Source organism: Lepisosteus oculatus, unplaced genomic scaffold (assembly GCF_040954835.1).
Source record: "Lepisosteus oculatus isolate fLepOcu1 unplaced genomic scaffold, fLepOcu1.hap2 HAP2_SCAFFOLD_39, whole genome shotgun sequence".
NCBI classification, from domain to species: Eukaryota; Metazoa; Chordata; class Actinopteri; order Semionotiformes; family Lepisosteidae; genus Lepisosteus; species Lepisosteus oculatus.
In genome coordinates this window covers 530,471-551,858 of record NW_027167923.1, presented here as the reverse complement: position 1 = coordinate 551,858, position 21,388 = coordinate 530,471, and the positions used below count along the sequence as shown (strand labels likewise).

At 48.8% G+C, this 21,388-nt stretch overlaps 10 non-coding genes across 10 annotated transcripts; 5 read left to right on the top strand and 5 right to left on the bottom strand.

The window, feature by feature from the left end:
- Positions 1–1,717: 1,717 nt before the first annotated feature.
- Positions 1,718–1,800, bottom strand: trnal-cag (transfer RNA leucine (anticodon CAG)). The gene has a single exon. It is a non-coding gene; the product is annotated as a tRNA-Leu (tRNA).
- Positions 1,801–2,967: 1,167 nt separating this feature from the next.
- On the top strand, positions 2,968–3,040 carry trnak-cuu (transfer RNA lysine (anticodon CUU)). Its single transcript has one exon. It is a non-coding gene; the product is annotated as a tRNA-Lys (tRNA).
- A 2,646-nt stretch (positions 3,041–5,686) lies between these two features.
- trnal-cag (transfer RNA leucine (anticodon CAG)) lies at positions 5,687–5,769 on the bottom strand. The gene has a single exon. It is a non-coding gene; the product is annotated as a tRNA-Leu (tRNA).
- Positions 5,770–6,936: 1,167 nt separating this feature from the next.
- trnak-cuu (transfer RNA lysine (anticodon CUU)) lies at positions 6,937–7,009 on the top strand. Its single transcript has one exon. It is a non-coding gene; the product is annotated as a tRNA-Lys (tRNA).
- Positions 7,010–9,799: 2,790 nt separating this feature from the next.
- trnal-cag (transfer RNA leucine (anticodon CAG)) lies at positions 9,800–9,882 on the bottom strand. Its single transcript has one exon. It is a non-coding gene; the product is annotated as a tRNA-Leu (tRNA).
- A 1,167-nt stretch (positions 9,883–11,049) lies between these two features.
- Positions 11,050–11,122, top strand: trnak-cuu (transfer RNA lysine (anticodon CUU)). Its single transcript has one exon. It is a non-coding gene; the product is annotated as a tRNA-Lys (tRNA).
- Positions 11,123–13,915: 2,793 nt separating this feature from the next.
- trnal-aag (transfer RNA leucine (anticodon AAG)) lies at positions 13,916–13,998 on the bottom strand. The gene has a single exon. It is a non-coding gene; the product is annotated as a tRNA-Leu (tRNA).
- A 1,172-nt stretch (positions 13,999–15,170) lies between these two features.
- Positions 15,171–15,243, top strand: trnak-cuu (transfer RNA lysine (anticodon CUU)). Its single transcript has one exon. It is a non-coding gene; the product is annotated as a tRNA-Lys (tRNA).
- Positions 15,244–18,034: 2,791 nt separating this feature from the next.
- Positions 18,035–18,117, bottom strand: trnal-cag (transfer RNA leucine (anticodon CAG)). The gene has a single exon. It is a non-coding gene; the product is annotated as a tRNA-Leu (tRNA).
- A 1,172-nt stretch (positions 18,118–19,289) lies between these two features.
- On the top strand, positions 19,290–19,362 carry trnak-cuu (transfer RNA lysine (anticodon CUU)). Its single transcript has one exon. It is a non-coding gene; the product is annotated as a tRNA-Lys (tRNA).
- The last annotated feature ends 2,026 nt before the right edge of the window (positions 19,363–21,388 follow it).

The window sequence follows — 21,388 nt, the reverse complement described above, 5'->3', positions numbered from 1 at the left end:
GTGGGCTTGAAGCAGCAGCTGTTCAGTTAACAGCTGCACAGAAACGCACCCCGCTTGCTTTGTATCATTCGCAAGTTTCTGGTTAAAGAGTAAAAAAGGCTGGAATTCTTCTGCCAGCCGGCAGGATTTCTTCTGCACTCACCCAGAAAAGCCAAGAATTGTATTTCATCTTTCGCAAGCTGTATTTTCCAGGAGGAGAATGAATACTTGCATTAAACTGAATCAAGCCGACAGAGACGCACAGCCGTTGTTTTTCTCCATGGGAAGTTTTTCGTTAAGGAAAAACACCGTTGTCATTTTCTTGCCAGCCGGCGGTATTTCTTGTGCAGCGATGAGCCCGATTTGTATTTCGTATTTCGCAAGTTGTGTGAATTTCTTGAAGTTGAAAGTGAATTCGCTCCAGAAAAGAAATGTCCAGTCGCATGAAAGCCGTGGCTGTTTGTTAAACCGCAGGACAGGACAGCTTGCGTTCTGTTTCTCATGGCGTTCGCAAAGGCGATTCCTGCCTTTAAAACTGCTGTGTCTGCGACTGAAAGTGGCGTGTGTCGCAGCTTCTAAAGTCTTGTTGACGCTCCTCGATGTTGCTTTCTCTCTGCCTAAGGAAGTTCGATTGTCGCGTCGGAACGGGGAGACCTAATCCTTCCAGCTTTAAGCCACCCTTCAGTCTTCTGAAGGGTGTCCGAGTGCTAGCATGTCATTTGGCTTTTTCGGGGGGGAAACGGAGAGCGACATTGAAAAAGGTTACCGCCGCCGCCTCGCCCTCCGTGTTAAATGATCGCAAGCCGGCGGCGGCGGCGCTCCCTGTAGTCGTGGCCGAGCGGTTAAGGCGAAGGGCTAGAAAGCCATTGGGGACTCCCCGCGTCGGCTCGAATCCTGCCGACTACGGCGCCCTTCTCCTGTCGCTTCGGCCTGCCCAGAAAAAGGCGGAGTGCCGTTTCTCTCTTCCTGCTTCTTGTACAAACGCTTAATCGCTTGGACCTGCTGCCTTGGAAGTAATGTCTTTAACATCCACCAGTGACATTTCACAGCTGGAAGCACACAGCCACGCTTTTGGCATTGGCATGTCTTGCGCCCTACTTCCAGCCTTTGAAGACCTAATTATTCAAACTGAAAGAACCGGCTGAATGAGTGTTTGCAGTGCACCAGGAGGAGCAGGGACCATAGCATTGGAGGGGTGAGGATGGCGGAGATGGAAACGTTTTCATGCGCTCCTCTGGGAGGAATGAAAAGAAAAGACGAAACCGGAAACAGTAGTAGCCGCAAGAGGAAGTGTCTTCAAGCGCCAAGCAAGCGCTCCTCGTTAGTATAGTGGTGCGTATCCCCGCCTGTCACGTGGGAGACCAGGGATGGATTGCTTGACGGCGAGCCAGGTTGCTTTTCTCCCATCAGATTCCAACCGCTAATGCTAACGCAGTGTGTGGGAGCTTACATGCTTTTCCTTTCCCGTCTTTTTCGGACGACTATTCCAAAGGGGTAACCTGAAGGAATAGGGGCCTGAAGACACGAGGCATTCTTAAACCAGCACTGGGCTGCACGGCCTTCTGTTGTGATCAGGTTATATTCGAGTGAAAAAGCCAGAGCATCCGCTTCCATCCTATGGAGCACGAGCTAAATCGGAAGAGGCAGGGGATACACCTAAGCCTATCGGCGCACGTTCCCTGCGTCAGGCTGCTTCACCCATTTGCACCCGACTGGAGACGGCACTGAGCAAGCTTTTTGTCAGGAGTGGGATTCGAACCCACGCCTCCAGGGGAGACTGCGACCTGAACGCAGCGCCTTAGACCGCTCGGCCATCCTGACGCTGGCCCCTAATCCCGGGGCGGTCTGATGAGCCACCGCGATCCCACTACGCTCCTCGAGTATCGCACTGTTATTAATACTACATTGTGACTCCAGCATTAAAATGTTTGGAAAATGTGTCGGCTTTTATAATCCAGTGTAGAGCAGCATGTGATGATTTGTGCTACAACACCAAGCGCTCAAAGTGACGTCTGCGTTTGTCGTTGAAACTTTCAACTCTTTCATCACTTATGTAGGAAATAAAAAGAGCAGTTGTGCGCCACGCGCAGAGCGGCCGTCAGCAGAGTGGCGCAGCGGAAGCGTGCTGGGCCCATAACCCAGAGGTCGATGGATCGAAACCATCCTCTGCTACGTGTGTCCTATGCATGATTCATAATCATGCCATTGGGTTAGCAAAGTGCCTTCAAATAGTCTGCATCTCCCTTTCTTTAAGTTCTGTCCTGAGTTTCTCTCTCGTGTGTGTTTGTGCAAGCTTGACACTTGCGGGACTCTTTAATCTTCACCAATACGGAGATGACCAAATGTGTCTTCGGTTGTTCTGAGGTCTTTGATAGTTTCTTCGAATGCTTCAACTGAACCTCGAAATCGAAGCAGTTATGTTTATATTGATTTCTCGCGTTAATCATTACGAACCAGGAACAGCCAGCACACTCGGTCGCATTAGTAATTATGTCACGTCTCTACTTAGCAGAGCATTCAAAGGCCCACTGGAAGTAGTAAAGCACTAAAACACTGCAAAACTGAACTCGGGAAAATCATACTGGGAGCTCTGAGCGATGTCTGCATCCAAGCCATCCAATACGGACTCTGAAACCTTGGAATATCAACACTATGATGCGCTACCTTTTACCTGGAGCAAAACGATGGAATTAGAAGAATGCTTACCGCAGGATACAACTGTGCCGCTGTTATTTGGAGCACGGTTTTCACTTGCATGAAAACTACAGCAGAACGTTGAAGGATGATCACTGAGAAGTCCACAATGCTGAGGAGATTGTAGGTCGTACATTTCAATGATTACTGACATTTGCGCTGCTGGAGGTACAGTAATCAACAAAGAACAGGGTGTGCTACTCTCGAATCCGGTCAGCACATGATGAAAAGCCAGGAAGTATACCTTGTCAAATTGCCGTCAACAGGGACAAGTTAACCACCTGCGCCACCGGCGCCCGGCTAGCTCAGTCGGTAGAGCATGAGACTCTTAATCTCAGGGTCGTGGGTTCGAGCCCCACGTTGGGCGGTGCCCGTCTCCTTATTAACAAAGTTTCCCGCTCATCCTTGAACCTCTTACACCTCGATGGTACCGAGCACTGCGTTTTAATGCACAGGTGTGATCAAACTGAGATGAAAAGGGCGTATCTAGCTCCTTGCCCGAGAGATAAATCAAAGGTTCCGCAGATAATCCCTTGGCTCCGGTCACCCGGACGCAGATAGGAGCTGCAGCCATCATAACTTGTATGAAAACTAAGAAGAGCTCCTGTCTATTTACAGTTTCATTTACTCTAGCGTTTCCTTAAACATTGCGTGTACGAAGGCTAAGAAATTGGAGAGCTATTCTAATACAATAACTATTAGGAATCTTTTCGCCATAACAGTTTCACTGTGATTTTGCAGGTAACACGTACGTTGGGAAAACATTTTGAACGCGATCAACAACCGCACTGGAAAAATGTGGGAAAGAAAGGGCGAAAAGCGACTCTTCAACATGTGGAAATATCTTCCTGAGCGGAGCCCTCTTCTCGAAGCTCAACACTCTGCAAGAGTCACTTCTCCCAACTTGCGCCCGCAGGTTTCCGTAGTGTGCCTGCAAAGAGCCATCCGCTTGAGACAGGCGCACCTCCCGATTTCATTGAACTAAGCTAGATGCACAATTTCTAATGCAGCCTTCATCACAATAGACAGTTCATTTCTCGAAAGCTTGTCATGTAAAAAAAGGAAACAAAGAACGAAAACGTATAGCTGACAATCTTCTGAAGCTGCAGATTCAGCTTTGGGGAAATGGACATTTTATGTATGCAGATGCTTTTCAAGCGCTGGTTTTAGAACGTCGCTGTGCTTCCAGCATCCTTTTCAGCCTTCTAAACTGGCTACCGAGGTGGCGATCACTTTGTAAAGCGGTTGAGAGGCCGGAGCTGCTCAAACCGCTCTTGCCGTTTCCCATCAATCAAAAGCACTATGTTGTTTCTTTGTATGGAAAGCTTTTCAAGTCTGGCATCGACACGCACCTTTCCTGAAACGTCCAAAGGGTGAATGCTTCGCAAAGAAATCCAGTCTACCTTCAGGGGCCATGATGTTGAAATCGGAATGAGCCCTGGGTGGGCTTGAAGCAGCAGCTGTTCAGTTAACAGCTGCACAGAAACGCACCCCGCTTGCTTTGTATCATTCGCAAGTTTCTGGTTAAAGAGTAAAAAAGGCTGGAATTCTTCTGCCAGCCGGCAGGATTTCTTCTGCACTCACCCAGAAAAGCCAAGAATTGTATTTCATCTTTCGCAAGCTGTATTTTCCAGGAGGAGAATGAATACTTGCATTAAACTGAATCAAGCCGACAGAGACGCACAGCCGTTGTTTTTCTCCATGGGAAGTTTTTCGTTAAGGAAAAACACCGTTGTCATTTTCTTGCCAGCCGGCGGTATTTCTTGTGCAGCGATGAGCCAGATTTGTATTTCGTATTTCGCAAGTTGTGTGAATTTCTTGAAGTTGAAAGTGAATTCGCTCCAGAAAAGAAATGTCCAGTCGCATGAAAGCCGTGGCTGTTTGTTAAACCGCAGGACAGGACAGCTTGCGTTCTGTTTCTCATGGCGTTCGCAAAGGCGATTCCTGCCTTTAAAACTGCTGTGTCTGCGACTGAAAGTGGCGTGTGTCGCAGCTTCTAAAGTCTTGTTGACGCTCCTCGATGTTGCTTTCTCTCTGCCTAAGGAAGTTCGATTGTCGCGTCGGAAGGAGGAGACCTAATCCTTCCAGCTTTAAGCCACCCTTCAGTCTTCTGAAGGGTGTCCGAGTGCTAGCATGTCATTTGGCTTTTTTGGGGGGGAAACGGAGAGCGACATTGAAAAAGGTTACCGCCGCCGCCTCGCCCTCCGTGTTAAATGATCGCAAGCCGGCGGCGGCGGCGCTCCCTGTAGTCGTGGCCGAGCGGTTAAGGCGAAGGGCTAGAAAGCCATTGGGGACTCCCCGCGTCGGCTCGAATCCTGCCGACTACGGCGCCCTTCTCCTGTCGCTTCGGCCTGCCCAGAAAAAGGCGGAGTGCCGTTTCTCTCTTCCTGCTTCTTGTACAAACGCTTAATCGCTTGGACCTGCTGCCTTGGAAGTAATGTCTTTAACATCCACCAGTGACATTTCACAGCTGGAAGCACACAGCCACGCTTTTGGCATTGGCATGTCTTGCGCCCTACTTCCAGCCTTTGAAGACCTAATTATTCAAACTGAAAGAACCGGCTGAATGAGTGTTTGCAGTGCACCAGGAGGAGCAGGGACCATAGCATTGGAGGGGTGAGGATGGCGGAGATGGAAACGTTTTCATGCGCTCCTCTGGGAGGAATGAAAAGAAAAGACGAAACCGGAAACAGTAGTAGCCGCAAGAGGAAGTGTCTTCAAGCGCCAAGCAAGCGCTCCTCGTTAGTATAGTGGTGCGTATCCCCGCCTGTCACGTGGGAGACCAGGGATGGATTGCTTGACGGCGAGCCAGGTTGCTTTTCTCCCATCAGATTCCAACCGCTAATGCTAACGCAGTGTGTGGGAGCTTACATGCTTTTCCTTTCCCGTCTTTTTCGGACGACTATTCCAAAGGGGTAACCTGAAGGAATAGGGGCCTGAAGACACGAGGCATTCTTAAACCAGCACTTAAACCCATTTGCACCCGACTGGAGACGGCACTGAGCAAGCTTTTTGTCAGGAGTGGGATTCGAACCCACGCCTCCAGGGGAGACTGCGACCTGAACGCAGCGCCTTAGACCGCTCGGCCATCCTGACGCTGGCCCCTAATCCCGGGGCGGTCTGATGAGCCACCGCGATCCCACTACGCTCCTCGAGTATCGCACTGTTATTAATACTACATTGTGACTCCAGCATTAAAATGTTTGGAAAATGTGTCGGCTTTTATAATCCAGTGTAGAGCAGCATGTGATGATTTGTGCTACAACACCAAGCGCTCAAAGTGACGTCTGCGTTTGTCGTTGAAACTTTCAACTCTTTCATCACTTATGTAGGAAATAAAAAGAGCAGTTGTGCGCCACGCGCAGAGCGGCCGTCAGCAGAGTGGCGCAGCGGAAGCGTGCTGGGCCCATAACCCAGAGGTCGATGGATCGAAACCATCCTCTGCTACGTGTGTCCTATGCATGATTCATAATCATGCCATTGGGTTAGCAAAGTGCCTTCAAATAGTCTGCATCTCCCTTTCTTTAAGTTCTGTCCTGAGTTTCTCTCTCGTGTGTGTTTGTGCAAGCTTGACACTTGCGGGACTCTTTAATCTTCACCAATACGGAGATGACCAAATGTGTCTTCGGTTGTTCTGAGGTCTTTGATAGTTTCTTCGAATGCTTCAACTGAACCTCGAAATCGAAGCAGTTATGTTTATATTGATTTCTCGCGTTAATCATTACGAACCAGGAACAGCCAGCACACTCGGTCGCATTAGTAATTATGTCACGTCTCTACTTAGCAGAGCATTCAAAGGCCCACTGGAAGTAGTAAAGCACTAAAACACTGCAAAACTGAACTCGGGAAAATCATACTGGGAGCTCTGAGCGATGTCTGCATCCAAGCCATCCAATACGGACTCTGAAACCTTGGAATATCAACACTATGATGCGCTACCTTTTACCTGGAGCAAAACGATGGAATTAGAAGAATGCTTACCGCAGGATACAACTGTGCCGCTGTTATTTGGAGCACGGTTTTCACTTGCATGAAAACTACAGCAGAACGTTGAAGGATGATCACTGAGAAGTCCACAATGCTGAGGAGATTGTAGGTCGTACATTTCAATGATTACTGACATTTGCGCTGCTGGAGGTACAGTAATCAACAAAGAACAGGGTGTGCTACTCTCGAATCCGGTCAGCACATGATGAAAAGCCAGGAAGTATACCTTGTCAAATTGCCGTCAACAGGGACAAGTTAACCACCTGCGCCACCGGCGCCCGGCTAGCTCAGTTGGTAGAGCATGAGACTCTTAATCTCAGGGTCGTGGGTTCGAGCCCCACGTTGGGCGGTGCCCGTCTCCTTATTAACAAAGTTTCCCGCTCATCCTTGAACCTCTTACACCTCGATGGTACCGAGCACTGCGTTTTAATGCACAGGTGTGATCAAACTGAGATGAAAAGGGCGTATGTAGCTCCTTGCCCGAGAGGTAAATCAAAGGTTCCGCAGATAATCCCTTGGCTCCGGTCACCCGGACGCAGATAGGAGCTGCAGCCATCATAACTTGTATGAAAACTAAGAAGAGCTCCTGTCTATTTACAGTTTCATTTACTCTAGCGTTTCCTTAAACATTGCGTGTACGAAGGCTAAGAAATTGGAGAGCTATTCTAATACAATAACTATTAGGAATCTTTTCGCCATAACAGTTTCACTGTGATTTTGCAGGTAACACGTACGTTGGGAAAACATTTTGAACGCGATCAATAACCGCACTGGAAAAATGTGGGAAAGAAAGGGCGAAAAGCAACTCTTCAACATGTGGAAATATCTTCCTGAGCGGAGCCCTCTTCTCGAAGCTCAACACTCTGCAAGAGTCACTTCTCCCAACTTGCGCCCGCAGGTTTCCGTAGTGTGCCTGCAAAGAGCCATCTGCTTGAGACAGGTGCACCTCCCGATTTCATTGAACTAAGCTAGATGCACAATTTCTAATGCAGCCTTCATCACAATAGACAGTTCATTTCTCGAAAGCTTGTCGTAAAAAAAGGAAACAAAGAACGAAAACGTATAGCTGACAATCTTCTGAAGATGCAGATTCAGCTTTGGGGAAATGGACATTTTATGTATGCAGATGCTTTTCAAGCGCTGGTTTTAGAACGTCGCTGTGCTTCCAGCATCCTTTTCAGCCTTCTAAACTGGCTACCGAGGTGCCGATCACATTGTAAAGCGGTTGAGAGGCCGGAGCTGCTCAAACCGCTCTTGCCGTTTCCCATCAATCAAAAGCACTATGTTGTTTCTTTGTATGGAAAGCTTTTCAAGTCTGGCATCGACACGCACCTTTCCTGAAACGTCCAAAAGGTGAATGCTTCGCAAAGAAATCCAGTCTACCTTCAGGGGGCATGATGTTGAAATCGGAATGAGCCCTGGGTGGGCTTGAAGCAGCAGCTGTTCAGTTAACAGCTGCACAGAAACGCACCCCGCTTGCTTTGTATCATTCGCAAGTTTCTGGTTAAAGAGTAAAAAAGGCTGGAATTCTTCTGCCAGCCGGCAGGATTTCTTCTGCACTCACCCAGAAAAGCCAAGAATTGTATTTCATCTTTCGCAAGCTGTATTTTCCAGGAGGAGAATGAATACTTGCATTAAACTGAATCAAGCCGACAGAGACGCACAGCCGTTGTTTTTCTCCATGGGAAGTTTTTCGTTAAGGAAAAACACCGTTGTCATTTTCTTGCCAGCCGGCGGTATTTCTTGTGCAGCGATGAGCCCGATTTGTATTTCGTATTTCGCAAGTTGTGTGAATTTCTTGAAGTTGAAAGTGAATTCGCTCCAGAAAAGAAATGTCCAGTCGCATGAAAGCCGTGGCTGTTTGTTAAACCGCAGGACAGGACAGCTTGCGTTCTGTTTCTCATGGCGTTCGCAAAGGCGATTCCTGCCTTTAAAACTGCTGTGTCTGCGACTGAAAGTGGCGTGTGTCGCAGCTTCTAAAGTCTTGTTGACGCTCCTCGATGTTGCTTTCTCTCTGCCTAAGGAAGTTCGATTGTCGCGTCGGAACGGGGAGACCTAATCCTTCCAGCTTTAAGCCACCCTTCAGTCTTCTGAAGGGTGTCCGAGTGCTAGCATGTCATTTGGCTTTTTCGGGGGGGAAACGGAGAGCGACATTGAAAAAGGTTACCGCCGCCGCCTCGCCCTCCGTGTTAAATGATCGCAAGCCGGCGGCGGCGGCGCTCCCTGTAGTCGTGGCCGAGCGGTTAAGGCGAAGGGCTAGAAAGCCATTGGGGACTCCCCGCGTCGGCTCGAATCCTGCCGACTACGGCGCCCTTCTCCTGTCGCTTCGGCCTGCCCAGAAAAAGGCGGAGTGCCGTTTCTCTCTTCCTGCTTCTTGTACAAACGCTTAATCGCTTGGACCTGCTGCCTTGGAAGTAATGTCTTTAACATCCACCAGTGACATTTCACAGCTGGAAGCACACAGCCACGCTTTTGGCATTGGCATGTCTTGCGCCCTACTTCCAGCCTTTGAAGACCTAATTATTCAAACTGAAAGAACCGGCTGAATGAGTGTTTGCAGTGCACCAGGAGGAGCAGGGACCATAGCATTGGAGGGGTGAGGATGGCGGAGATGGAAACGTTTTCATGCGCTCCTCTGGGAGGAATGAAAAGAAAAGACGAAACCGGAAACAGTAGTAGCCGCAAGAGGAAGTGTCTTCAAGCGCCAAGCAAGCGCTCCTCGTTAGTATAGTGGTGCGTATCCCCGCCTGTCACGTGGGAGACCAGGGATGGATTGCTTGACGGCGAGCCAGGTTGCTTTTCTCCCATCAGATTCCAACCGCTAATGCTAACGCAGTGTGTGGGAGCTTACATGCTTTTCCTTTCCCGTCTTTTTCGGACGACTATTCCAAAGGGGTAACCTGAAGGAATAGGGGCCTGAAGACACGAGGCATTCTTAAACCAGCACTGGGCTGCACGGCCTTCTGTTGTGATCAGGTTATATTCGAGTGAAAAAGCCAGAGCATCCGCTTCCATCCTATGGAGCACGAGCTAAATCGGAAGAGGCAGGGGATACACCTACGCCTATCGGCGCACGTTCCCTGCGTCAGGCTGCTTCACCCATTTGCACCCGACTGGAGACGGCACTGAGCAAGCTTTTTGTCAGGAGTGGGATTCGAACCCACGCCTCCAGGGGAGACTGCGACCTGAACGCAGCGCCTTAGACCGCTCGGCCATCCTGACGCTGGCCCCTAATCCCGGGGCGGTCTGATGAGCCACCGCGATCCCACTACGCTCCTCGAGTATCGCACTGTTATTAATACTACATTGTGACTCCAGCATTAAAATGTTTGGAAAATGTGTCGGCTTTTATAATCCAGTGTAGAGCAGCATGTGATGATTTGTGCTACAACACCAAGCGCTCAAAGTGACGTCTGCGTTTGTCGTTGAAACTTTCAACTCTTTCATCACTTATGTAGGAAATAAAAAGAGCAGTTGTGCGCCACGCGCAGAGCGGCCGTCAGCAGAGTGGCGCAGCGGAAGCGTGCTGGGCCCATAACCCAGAGGTCGATGGATCGAAACCATCCTCTGCTACGTGTGTCCTATGCATGATTCATAATCATGCCATTGGGTTAGCAAAGTGCCTTCAAATAGTCTGCATCTCCCTTTCTTTAAGTTCTGTCCTGAGTTTCTCTCTCGTGTGTGTTTGTGCAAGCTTGACACTTGCGGGACTCTTTAATCTTCACCAATACGGAGATGACCAAATGTGTCTTCGGTTGTTCTGAGGTCTTTGATAGTTTCTTCGAATGCTTCAACTGAACCTCGAAATCGAAGCAGTTATGTTTATATTGATTTCTCGCGTTAATCATTACGAACCAGGAACAGCCAGCACACTCGGTCGCATTAGTAATTATGTCACGTCTCTACTTAGCAGAGCATTCAAAGGCCCACTGGAAGTAGTAAAGCACTAAAACACTGCAAAACTGAACTCGGGAAAATCATACTGGGAGCTCTGAGCGATGTCTGCATCCAAGCCATCCAATACGGACTCTGAAACCTTGGAATATCAACACTATGATGCGCTACCTTTTACCTGGAGCAAAACGATGGAATTAGAAGAATGCTTACCGCAGGATACAACTGTGCCGCTGTTATTTGGAGCACGGTTTTCACTTGCATGAAAACTACAGCAGAACGTTGAAGGATGATCACTGAGAAGTCCACAATGCTGAGGAGATTGTAGGTCGTACATTTCAATGATTACTGACATTTGCGCTGCTGGAGGTACAGTAATCAACAAAGAACAGGGTGTGCTACTCTCGAATCCGGTCAGCACATGATGAAAAGCCAGGAAGTATACCTTGTCAAATTGCCGTCAACAGGGACAAGTTAACCACCTGCGCCACCGGCGCCCGGCTAGCTCAGTCGGTAGAGCATGAGACTCTTAATCTCAGGGTCGTGGGTTCGAGCCCCACGTTGGGCGGTGCCCGTCTCCTTATTAACAAAGTTTCCCGCTCATCCTTGAACCTCTTACACCTCGATGGTACCGAGCACTGCGTTTTAATGCACAGGTGTGATCAAACTGAGATGAAAAGGGCGTATCTAGCTCCTTGCCCGAGAGATAAATCAAAGGTTCCGCAGATAATCCCTTGGCTCCGGTCACCCGGACGCAGATAGGAGCTGCAGCCATCATAACTTGTATGAAAACTAAGAAGAGCTCCTGTCTATTTACAGTTTCATTTACTCTAGCGTTTCCTTAAACATTGCGTGTACGAAGGCTAAGAAATTGGAGAGCTATTCTAATACAATAACTATTAGGAATCTTTTCGCCATAACAGTTTCACTGTGATTTTGCAGGTAACACGTACGTTGGGAAAACATTTTGAACGCGATCAACAACCGCACTGGAAAAATGTGGGAAAGAAAGGGCGAAAAGCGACTCTTCAACATGTGGAAATATCTTCCTGAGCGGAGCCCTCTTCTCGAAGCTCAACACTCTGCAAGAGTCACTTCTCCCAACTTGCGCCCGCAGGTTTCCGTAGTGTGCCTGCAAAGAGCCATCCGCTTGAGACAGGCGCACCTCCCGATTTCATTGAACTAAGCTAGATGCACAATTTCTAATGCAGCCTTCATCACAATAGACAGTTCATTTCTCGAAAGCTTGTCATGTAAAAAAAGGAAACAAAGAACGAAAACGTATAGCTGACAATCTTCTGAAGCTGCAGATTCAGCTTTGGGGAAATGGACATTTTATGTATGCAGATGCTTTTCAAGCGCTGGTTTTAGAACGTCGCTGTGCTTCCAGCATCCTTTTCAGCCTTCTAAACTGGCTACCGAGGTGGCGATCACTTTGTAAAGCGGTTGAGAGGCCGGAGCTGCTCAAACCGCTCTTGCCGTTTCCCATCAATCAAAAGCACTATGTTGTTTCTTTGTATGGAAAGCTTTTCAAGTCTGGCATCGACACGCACCTTTCCTGAAACGTCCAAAGGGTGAATGCTTCGCAAAGAAATCCAGTCTACCTTCAGGGGCCATGATGTTGAAATCGGAATGAGCCCTGGGTGGGCTTGAAGCAGCAGCTGTTCAGTTAACAGCTGCACAGAAACGCACCCCGCTTGCTTTGTATCATTCGCAAGTTTCTGGTTAAAGAGTAAAAAAGGCTGGAATTCTTCTGCCAGCCGGCAGGATTTCTTCTGCACTCACCCAGAAAAGCCAAGAATTGTATTTCATCTTTCGCAAGCTGTATTTTCCAGGAGGAGAATGAATACTTGCATTAAACTGAATCAAGCCGACAGAGACGCACAGCCGTTGTTTTTCTCCATGGGAAGTTTTTCGTTAAGGAAAAACACCGTTGTCATTTTCTTGCCAGCCGGCGGTATTTCTTGTGCAGCGATGAGCCAGATTTGTATTTCGTATTTCGCAAGTTGTGTGAATTTCTTGAAGTTGAAAGTGAATTCGCTCCAGAAAAGAAATGTCCAGTCGCATGAAAGCCGTGGCTGTTTGTTAAACCGCAGGACAGGACAGCTTGCGTTCTGTTTCTCATGGCGTTCGCAAAGGCGATTCCTGCCTTTAAAACTGCTGTGTCTGCGACTGAAAGTGGCGTGTGGCGCAGCTTCTAAAGTCTTGTTGACGCTCCTCGATGTTGCTTTCTCTCTGCCTAAGGAAGTTCGATTGTCGCGTCGGAACGGGGAGACCTAATCCTTCCAGCTTTAAGCCACCCTTCAGTCTTCTGAAGGGTGTCCGAGTGCTATCATGTCATTTGGCTTTTTTTTGGGGGGAAGCGGAGAGCGACATTGAAAAAGGTTACCGCCGCCGCCTCGCCCTCCGTGTTAAATGATCGCAAGCCGGCGGCGGCGGCGCTCCCTGTAGTCGTGGCCGAGCGGTTAAGGCGAAGGGCTAGAAAGCCATTGGGGACTCCCCGCGTCGGCTCGAATCCTGCCGACTACGGCGCCCTTCTCCTGTCGCTTCGGCCTGCCCAGAAAAAGGCGGAGTGCCGTTTCTCTCTTCCTGCTTCTTGTACAAACGCTTAATCGCTTGGACCTGCTGCCTTGGAAGTAATGTCTTTAACATCCACCAGTGACATTTCACAGCTGGAAGCACACAGCCACGCTTTTGGCATTGGCATGTCTTGCGCCCTACTTCCAGCCTTTGAAGACCTAATTATTCAAACTGAAAGAACCGGCTGAATGAGTGTTTGCAGTGCACCAGGAGGAGCAGGGACCATAGCATTGGAGGGGTGAGGATGGCGGAGATGGAAACGTTTTCATGCGCTCCTCTGGGAGGAATGAAAAGAAAAGACGAAACCGGAAACAGTAGTAGCCGCAAGAGGAAGTGTCTTCAAGCGCCAAGCAAGCGCTCCTCGTTAGTATAGTGGTGCGTATCCCCGCCTGTCACGTGGGAGACCAGGGATGGATTGCTTGACGGCGAGCCAGGTTGCTTTTCTCCCATCAGATTCCAACCGCTAATGCTAACGCAGTGTGTGGGAGCTTACATGCTTTTCCTTTCCCGTCTTTTTCGGACGACTATTCCAAAGGGGTAACCTGAAGGAATAGGGGCCTGAAGACACGAGGCATTCTTAAACCAGCACTGGGCTGCACGGCCTTCTGTTGTGATCAGGTTATATTCGAGTGAAAAAGCCAGAGCATCCGCTTCCATCCTATGGAGCACGAGCTAAATCGGAAGAGGCAGGGGATATACCTAAGCCTATCGGCGCACGTTCCCCGCGGCAGGCTGCTTCACCCATTTGCACCCGACTGGAGACGGCACTGAGCAAGCTTTTTGTCAGGAGTGGGATTCGAACCCACGCCTCCAGGGGAGACTGCGACCTTAACGCAGCGCCTTAGACCGCTCGGCCATCCTGACGCTGGCCCCTAATCCCGGGGCGGTCTGATGAGCCACCGCGATCCCACTACGCTCCTCGAGTATCGCACTGTTATTAATACTACATTGTGACTCCAGCATTAAAATGTTTGGAAAATGTGTCGGCTTTTATAATCCAGTGTAGAGCAGCATGTGATGATTTGTGCTACAACACCAAGCGCTCAAAGTGACGTCTGCGTTTGTCGTTGAAACTTTCAACTCTTTCATCACTTATGTAGGAAATAAAAAGAGCAGTTGTGCGCCACGCGCAGAGCGGCCGTCAGCAGAGTGGCGCAGCGGAAGCGTGCTGGGCCCATAACCCAGAGGTCGATGGATCGAAACCATCCTCTGCTACGTGTGTCCTATGCATGATTCATAATCATGCCATTGGGTTAGCAAAGTGCCTTCAAATAGTCTGCATCTCCCTTTCTTTAAGTTCTGTCCTGAGTTTCTCTCTCGTGTGTGTTTGTGCAAGCTTGACACTTGCGGGACTCTTTAATCTTCACCAATACGGAGATGACCAAATGTGTCTTCGGTTGTTCTGAGGTCTTTGATAGTTTCTTTGAAAGCTTCAACTGAACCTCGAAATCGAAGCAGTTATGTTTATATTGATTTCTCGCGTTAATCATTACGAACCAGGAACAGCCAGCACACTCGGTCGCATTAGTAATTATGTCACGTCTCTACTTAGCAGAGCATTCAAAGGCCCACTGGAAGTAGTAAAGCACTAAAACACTGCAAAACTGAACTCGGGAAAATCATACTGGGAGCTCTGAGCGATGTCTGCATCCAAGCCATCCAATACGGACTCTGAAACCTTGGAATATCAACACTATGATGCGCTACCTTTTACCTGGAGCAAAACGATGGAATTAGAAGAATGCTTACCGCAGGATACAACTGTGCCGCTGTTATTTGGAGCACGGTTTTCACTTGCATGAAAACTACAGCAGAACGTAGAAGGATGATCACTGAGGAGTCCACGCGGGCATGCTGAGGAGATTGTAGGTCGTACATTTCAATGATTACTGACATTTGCGCTGCTGGAGGTACAGTAATCAACAAAGAACAGGGTGTGCTACTCTCGAATCCGGTCAGCACATGATGAAAAGCCAGGAAGTATACCTTGTCAAATTGCCGTCAACAGGGACAAGTTAACCACCAGCTCCACCGGCGCCCGGCTAGCTCAGTCGGTAGAGCATGAGACTCTTAATCTCAGGGTCGTGGGTTCGAGCCCCACGTTGGGCGGTGCCCGTCTCCTTATTAACAAAGTTTCCCGCTCATCCTTGAACCTCTTACACCTCGATGGTACCGAGCACTGCGTTTTAATGCACAGGTGTGATCAAACCGAGATGAAAAGGGCGTATCTAGCTCCTTGCCCGAGAGATAAATCAAAGGTTCCGCAGATAATCCCTTGGCTCCGGTCACCCGGACGCAGATAGGAGCTGCAGCCATCATAACTTGTATGAAAACTAAGAAGAGCTCCTGTCTATTTACAGTTTCATTTACTCTAGCGTTTCCTTAAACATTGCGTGTACGAAGGCTAAGAAATTGGAGAGCTATTCTAATACAATAACTATTAGGAATCTTTTGGGCATAACAGTTTCACTGTGATTTTGCAGGTAACACGTACGTTGGGAAAACATTTTGAACGCGATCAATAACCGCACTGGAAAAATGTGGGAAAGAAAGGGCGAAAAGCGACTCTTCAACATGTGGAAATATCTTCCTGAGCGGAGCCCTCTTCTCGAAGCTCAACACTCTGCAAGAGTCACTTCTCCCAACTTGCGCCCGCAGGTTTCCGTAGTGTGCCTGCAAAGAGCCATCTGCTTGAGACAGGTGCACCTCCCGATTTCATTGAACTAAGCTAGATGCACAATTTCTAATGCAGCCTTCATCACAATAGACAGTTCATTTCTCGAAAGCTTGTCGTAAAAAAAGGAAACAAAGAACGAAAACGTATAGCTGACAATCTTCTGAAGATGCAGATTCAGCTTTGGGGAAATGGACATTTTATGTATGCAGATGCTTTTCAAGCGCTGGTTTTAGAACGTCGCTGTGCTTCCAGCATCCTTTTCAGCCTTCTAAACTGGCTACCGAGGTGCCGATCACATTGTAAAGCGGTTGAGAGGCCGGAGCTGCTCAAACCGCTCTTGCCGTTTCCCATCAATCAAAAGCACTATGTTGTTTCTTTGTATGGAAAGCTTTTCAAGTCTGGCATCGACACGCACCTTTCCTGAAACGTCCAAAAGGTGAATGCTTCGCAAAGAAATCCAGTCTACCTTCAGGGGGCATGATGTTGAAATCGGAATGAGCCCTGGGTGGGCTTGAAGCAGCAGCTGTTCAGTTAACAGCTGCACAGAAACGCACCCCGCTTGCTTTGTATCATTCGCAAGTTTCTGGTTAAAGAGTAAAAAAGGCTGGAATTCTTCTGCCAGCCGGCAGGATTTCTTCTGCACTCACCCAGAAAAGCCAAGAATTGTATTTCATCTTTCGCAAGCTGTATTTTCCAGGAGGAGAATGAATACTTGCATTAAACTGAATCAAGCCGACAGAGACGCACAGCCGTTGTTTTTCTCCATGGGAAGTTTTTCGTTAAGGAAAAACACCGTTGTCATTTTCTTGCCAGCCGGCGGTATTTCTTGTGCAGCGATGAGCCAGATTTGTATTTCGTATTTCGCAAGTTGTGTGAATTTCTTGAAGTTGAAAGTGAATTCGCTCCAGAAAAGAAATGTCCAGTCGCATGAAAGCCGTGGCTGTTTGTTAAACCGCAGGACCTGAGCTTGCGTTCTGTTTCTCATGGCGTTCGCAAAGGCGATTCCTGCCTTTAAAACTGCTGTGACTGCGACTGAAAGTGGCGTGTGGCGCAGCTTCTAAAGTCTTGTTGACGCTCCTCGATGTTGCTTTCTCTCTGCCTAAGGAAGTTCGATTGTCGCGTCGGAACGGGGAGACCTAATCCTTCCAGCTTTAAGCCACCCTTCAGTCTTCTGAAGGGTGTCCGAGTGCTAGCATGTCATTTGGCTTTTTTTTGGGGGGAAGCGGAGAGCGACATTGAAAAAGGTTACCGCCGCCGCCTCGCCCTCCGTGTTAAATGATCGCAAGCCGGCGGCGGCGGCGCTCCCTGTAGTCGTGGCCGAGCGGTTAAGGCGATGGGCTAGAAAGCCATTGGGGTCTCCCCGCGTCGGCTCGAATCCTGCCCACTACGGCGCCCTTCTCCTGTCGCTTCGGCCTGCCCAGAAAAAGGCGGAGTGCCGTTTCTCTCTTCCTGCTTCTTGTACAAACGCTAAATCGCTTGGACCTGCTGCCTTGGAAGTAATGTCTTCAACATCCACCAGTGACATTTCACAGCTGGAAGCACACAGCCACGCTTTTGGCATTGGCATGTCTTTTGCGCCCTACTTCCAGCCTTTGAAGACCTAATTATTCAAACTGAAAGAACCGGCTGAATGAGTGTTTGCAGTGCACCAGGAGGAGCAGGGACCATAGCATTGGAGGGGTGAAGATGGCGCAGATGGAAACGTTTTCATGCGCTCCTCTGGGAGGAATGAAAAGAAAAGACGAAACCGGAAACAGTAGTAGCCGCAAGAGGAAGTGTCTTCAAGCGCCAAGCAAGCGCTCCTCGTTAGTATAGTGGTGCGTATCCCCGCCTGTCACGTGGGAGACCAGGGATGGATTGCTTGACGGCGAGCCAGGTTGCTTTTCTCCCATCAGATTCCAACCGCTAATGCTAACGCAGTGTGTGGGAGCTTACATGCTTTTCCTTTCCCGTCTTTTTCGGACGACTATTCCAAAGGGGTAACCTGAAGGAATAGGGGCCTGAAGACACGAGGCATTCTTAAACCAGCACTGGGCTGCACGGCCTTCTGTTGTGATCAGGTTATATTCGAGTCAAAAAGCCAGAGCATCCGCTTCCATCCTATGGAGCACGAGCTAAATCGGAAGAGGCAGGGGATACACCTACGCCTATCGGCGCACATTCCCTGCGTCAGGCTGCTTCACCCATTTGCACCCGACTGGAGACAGCACTGAGCAAGCTTTTTGTCAGGAGTGGGATTCGAACCCACGCCTCCAGGGGAGACTGCGACCTGAACGCAGCGCCTTAGACCGCTCGGCCATCCTGACGCTGGCCCCTAATCCCGGGGCGGTCTGATGAGCCACCGCGATCCCACTACGCTCCTCGAGTATCGCACTGTTATTAATACTACATTGTGACTCCAGCATTAAAATGTTTGGAAAATGTGTCGGCTTTTATAATCCAGTGTAGAGCAGCATGTGATGATTTGTGCTACAACACCAAGCGCTCAAAGTGACGTCTGCGTTTGTCGTTGAAACTTTCAACTCTTTCATCACTTATGTAGGAAATAAAAAGAGCAGTTGTGCGCCACACGCAGAGAGGCCGTCAGCAGAGTGGCGCAGCGGAAGCGTGCTGGGCCCATAACCCAGAGGTCGATGGATCGAAACCATCCTCTGCTACGTGTGTCCTATGCACGATTCCTAAGCATGCCATTGGGTTAGCAAAGTGCCTTCAAATAGTCTGCATCTCCCTTTCTTTAAATTCTGTCCTGAGTTTCTCTCTCGTGTGTGTTTGTGCAAGCTTGACACTTGCGGGACTCTTTAATCTTCACCAATACGGAGATGACCAAATGTGTCTTCGGTTGTTCTGAGGTCTTTGATAGTTTCTTTGAAAGCTTCAACTGAACCTCGAAATCGAAGCAGTTATGTTTATATTGATTTCTCGCGTTAATCATTACGAACCAGGAACAGCCAGCACACTCGGTCGCATTAGTAATTATGTCACGTCTCTACTTAGCAGAGCATTCAAAGGCCCACTGGAAGTAGTAAAGCACTAAAACACTGCAAAACTGAACTCGGGAAAATCATACTGGGAGCTCTGAGCGATGTCTGCATCCAAGCCATCCAATACGGACTCTGAAACCTTGGAATATCAACACTATGATGCGCTACCTTTTACCTGGAGCAAAACGATGGAATTAGAAGAATGCTTACCGCAGGATACAACTGTGCCGCTGTTATTTGGAGCACGGTTTTCACTTGCATGAAAACTACAGCAGAACGTAGAAGGATGATCACTGAGGAGTCCACGCGGGCATGCTGAGGAGATTGTAGGTCGTACATTTCAATGATTACTGACATTTGCGCTGCTGGAGGTACAGTAATCAACAAAGAACAGGGTGTGCTACTCTCGAATCCGGTCAGCACATGATGAAAAGCCAGGAAGTATACCTTGTCAAATTGCCGTCAACAGGGACAAGTTAACCACCAGCTCCACCGGCGCCCGGCTAGCTCAGTCGGTAGAGCATGAGACTCTTAATCTCAGGGTCGTGGGTTCGAGCCCCACGTTGGGCGGTGCCCGTCTCCTTATTAACAAAGTTTCCCGCTCATCCTTGAACCTCTTACACCTCGATGGTACCGAGCACTGCGTTTTAATGCACAGGTGTGATCAAACCGAGATGAAAAGGGCGTATCTAGCTCCTTGCCCGAGAGATAAATCAAAGGTTCCGCAGATAATCCCTTGGCTCCGGTCACCCGGACGCAGATAGGAGCTGCAGCCATCATAACTTGTATGAAAACTAAGAAGAGCTCCTGTCTATTTACAGTTTCATTTACTCTAGCGTTTCCTTAAACATTGCGTGTACGAAGGCTAAGAAATTGGAGAGCTATTCTAATACAATAACTATTAGGAATCTTTTGGGCATAACAGTTTCACTGTGATTTTGCAGGTAACACGTACGTTGGGAAAACATTTTGAACGCGATCAATAACCGCACTGGAAAAATGTGGGAAAGAAAGGGCGAAAAGCGACTCTTCAACATGTGGAAATATCTTCCTGAGCGGAGCCCTCTTCTCGAAGCTCAACACTCTGCAAGAGTCACTTCTCCCAACTTGCGCCCGCAGGTTTCCGTAGTGTGCCTGCAAAGAGCCATCTGCTTGAGACAGGTGCACCTCCCGATTTCATTGAACTAAGCTAGATGCACAATTTCTAATGCAGCCTTCATCACAATAGACAGTTCATTTCTCGAAAGCTTGTCGTAAAAAAAGGAAACAAAGAACGAAAACGTATAGCTGACAATCTTCTGAAGATGCAGATTCAGCTTTGGGGAAATGGACATTTTATGTATGCAGATGCTTTTCAAGCGCTGGTTTTAGAACGTCGCTGTGCTTCCAGCATCCTTTTCAGCCTTCTAAACTGGCTACCGAGGTGCCGATCACATTGTAAAGCGGTTGAGAGGCCGGAGCTGCTCAAACCGCTCTTGCCGTTTCCCATCAATCAAAAGCACTATGTTGTTTCTTTGTATGGAAAGCTTTTCAAGTCTGGCATCGACACGCACCTTTCCTGAAACGTCCAAAAGGTGAATGCTTCGCAAAGAAATCCAGTCTACCTTCAGGGGGCATGATGTTGAAATCGGAATGAGCCCTGGGTGGGCTTGAAGCAGCAGCTGTTCAGTTAACAGCTGCACAGAAACGCACCCCGCTTGCTTTGTATCATTCGCAAGTTTCTGGTTAAAGAGTAAAAAAGGCTGGAATTCTTCTGCCAGCCGGCAGGATTTCTTCTGCACTCACCCAGAAAAGCCAAGAATTGTATTTCATCTTTCGCAAGCTGTATTTTCCAGGAGGAGAATGAATACTTGCATTAAACTGAATCAAGCCGACAGAGACGCACAGCCGTTGTTTTTCTCCATGGGAAGTTTTTCGTTAAGGAAAAACACCGTTGTCATTTTCTTGCCAGCCGGCGGTATTTCTTGTGCAGCGATGAGCCAGATTTGTATTTCGTATTTCGCAAGTTGTGTGAATTTCTTGAAGTTGAAAGTGAATTCGCTCCAGAAAAGAAATGTCCAGTCGCATGAAAGCCGTGGCTGTTTGTTAAACCGCAGGACCTGAGCTTGCGTTCTGTTTCTCATGGCGTTCGCAAAGGCGATTCCTGCCTTTAAAACTGCTGTGACTGCGACTGAAAGTGGCGTGTGGCGCAGCTTCTAAAGTCTTGTTGACGCTCCTCGATGTTGCTTTCTCTCTGCCTAAGGAAGTTCGATTGTCGCGTCGGAACGGGGAGACCTAATCCTTCCAGCTTTAAGCCACCCTTCAGTCTTCTGAAGGGTGTCCGAGTGCTAGCATGTCATTTGGCTTTTTTTTGGGGGGAAGCGGAGAGCGACATTGAAAAAGGTTACCGCCGCCGCCTCGCCCTCCGTGTTAAATGATCGCAAGCCGGCGGCGGCGGCGCTCCCTGTAGTCGTGGCCGAGCGGTTAAGGCGATGGGCTAGAAAGCCATTGGGGTCTCCCCGCGTCGGCTCGAATCCTGCCCACTACGGCGCCCTTCTCCTGTCGCTTCGGCCTGCCCAGAAAAAGGCGGAGTGCCGTTTCTCTCTTCCTGCTTCTT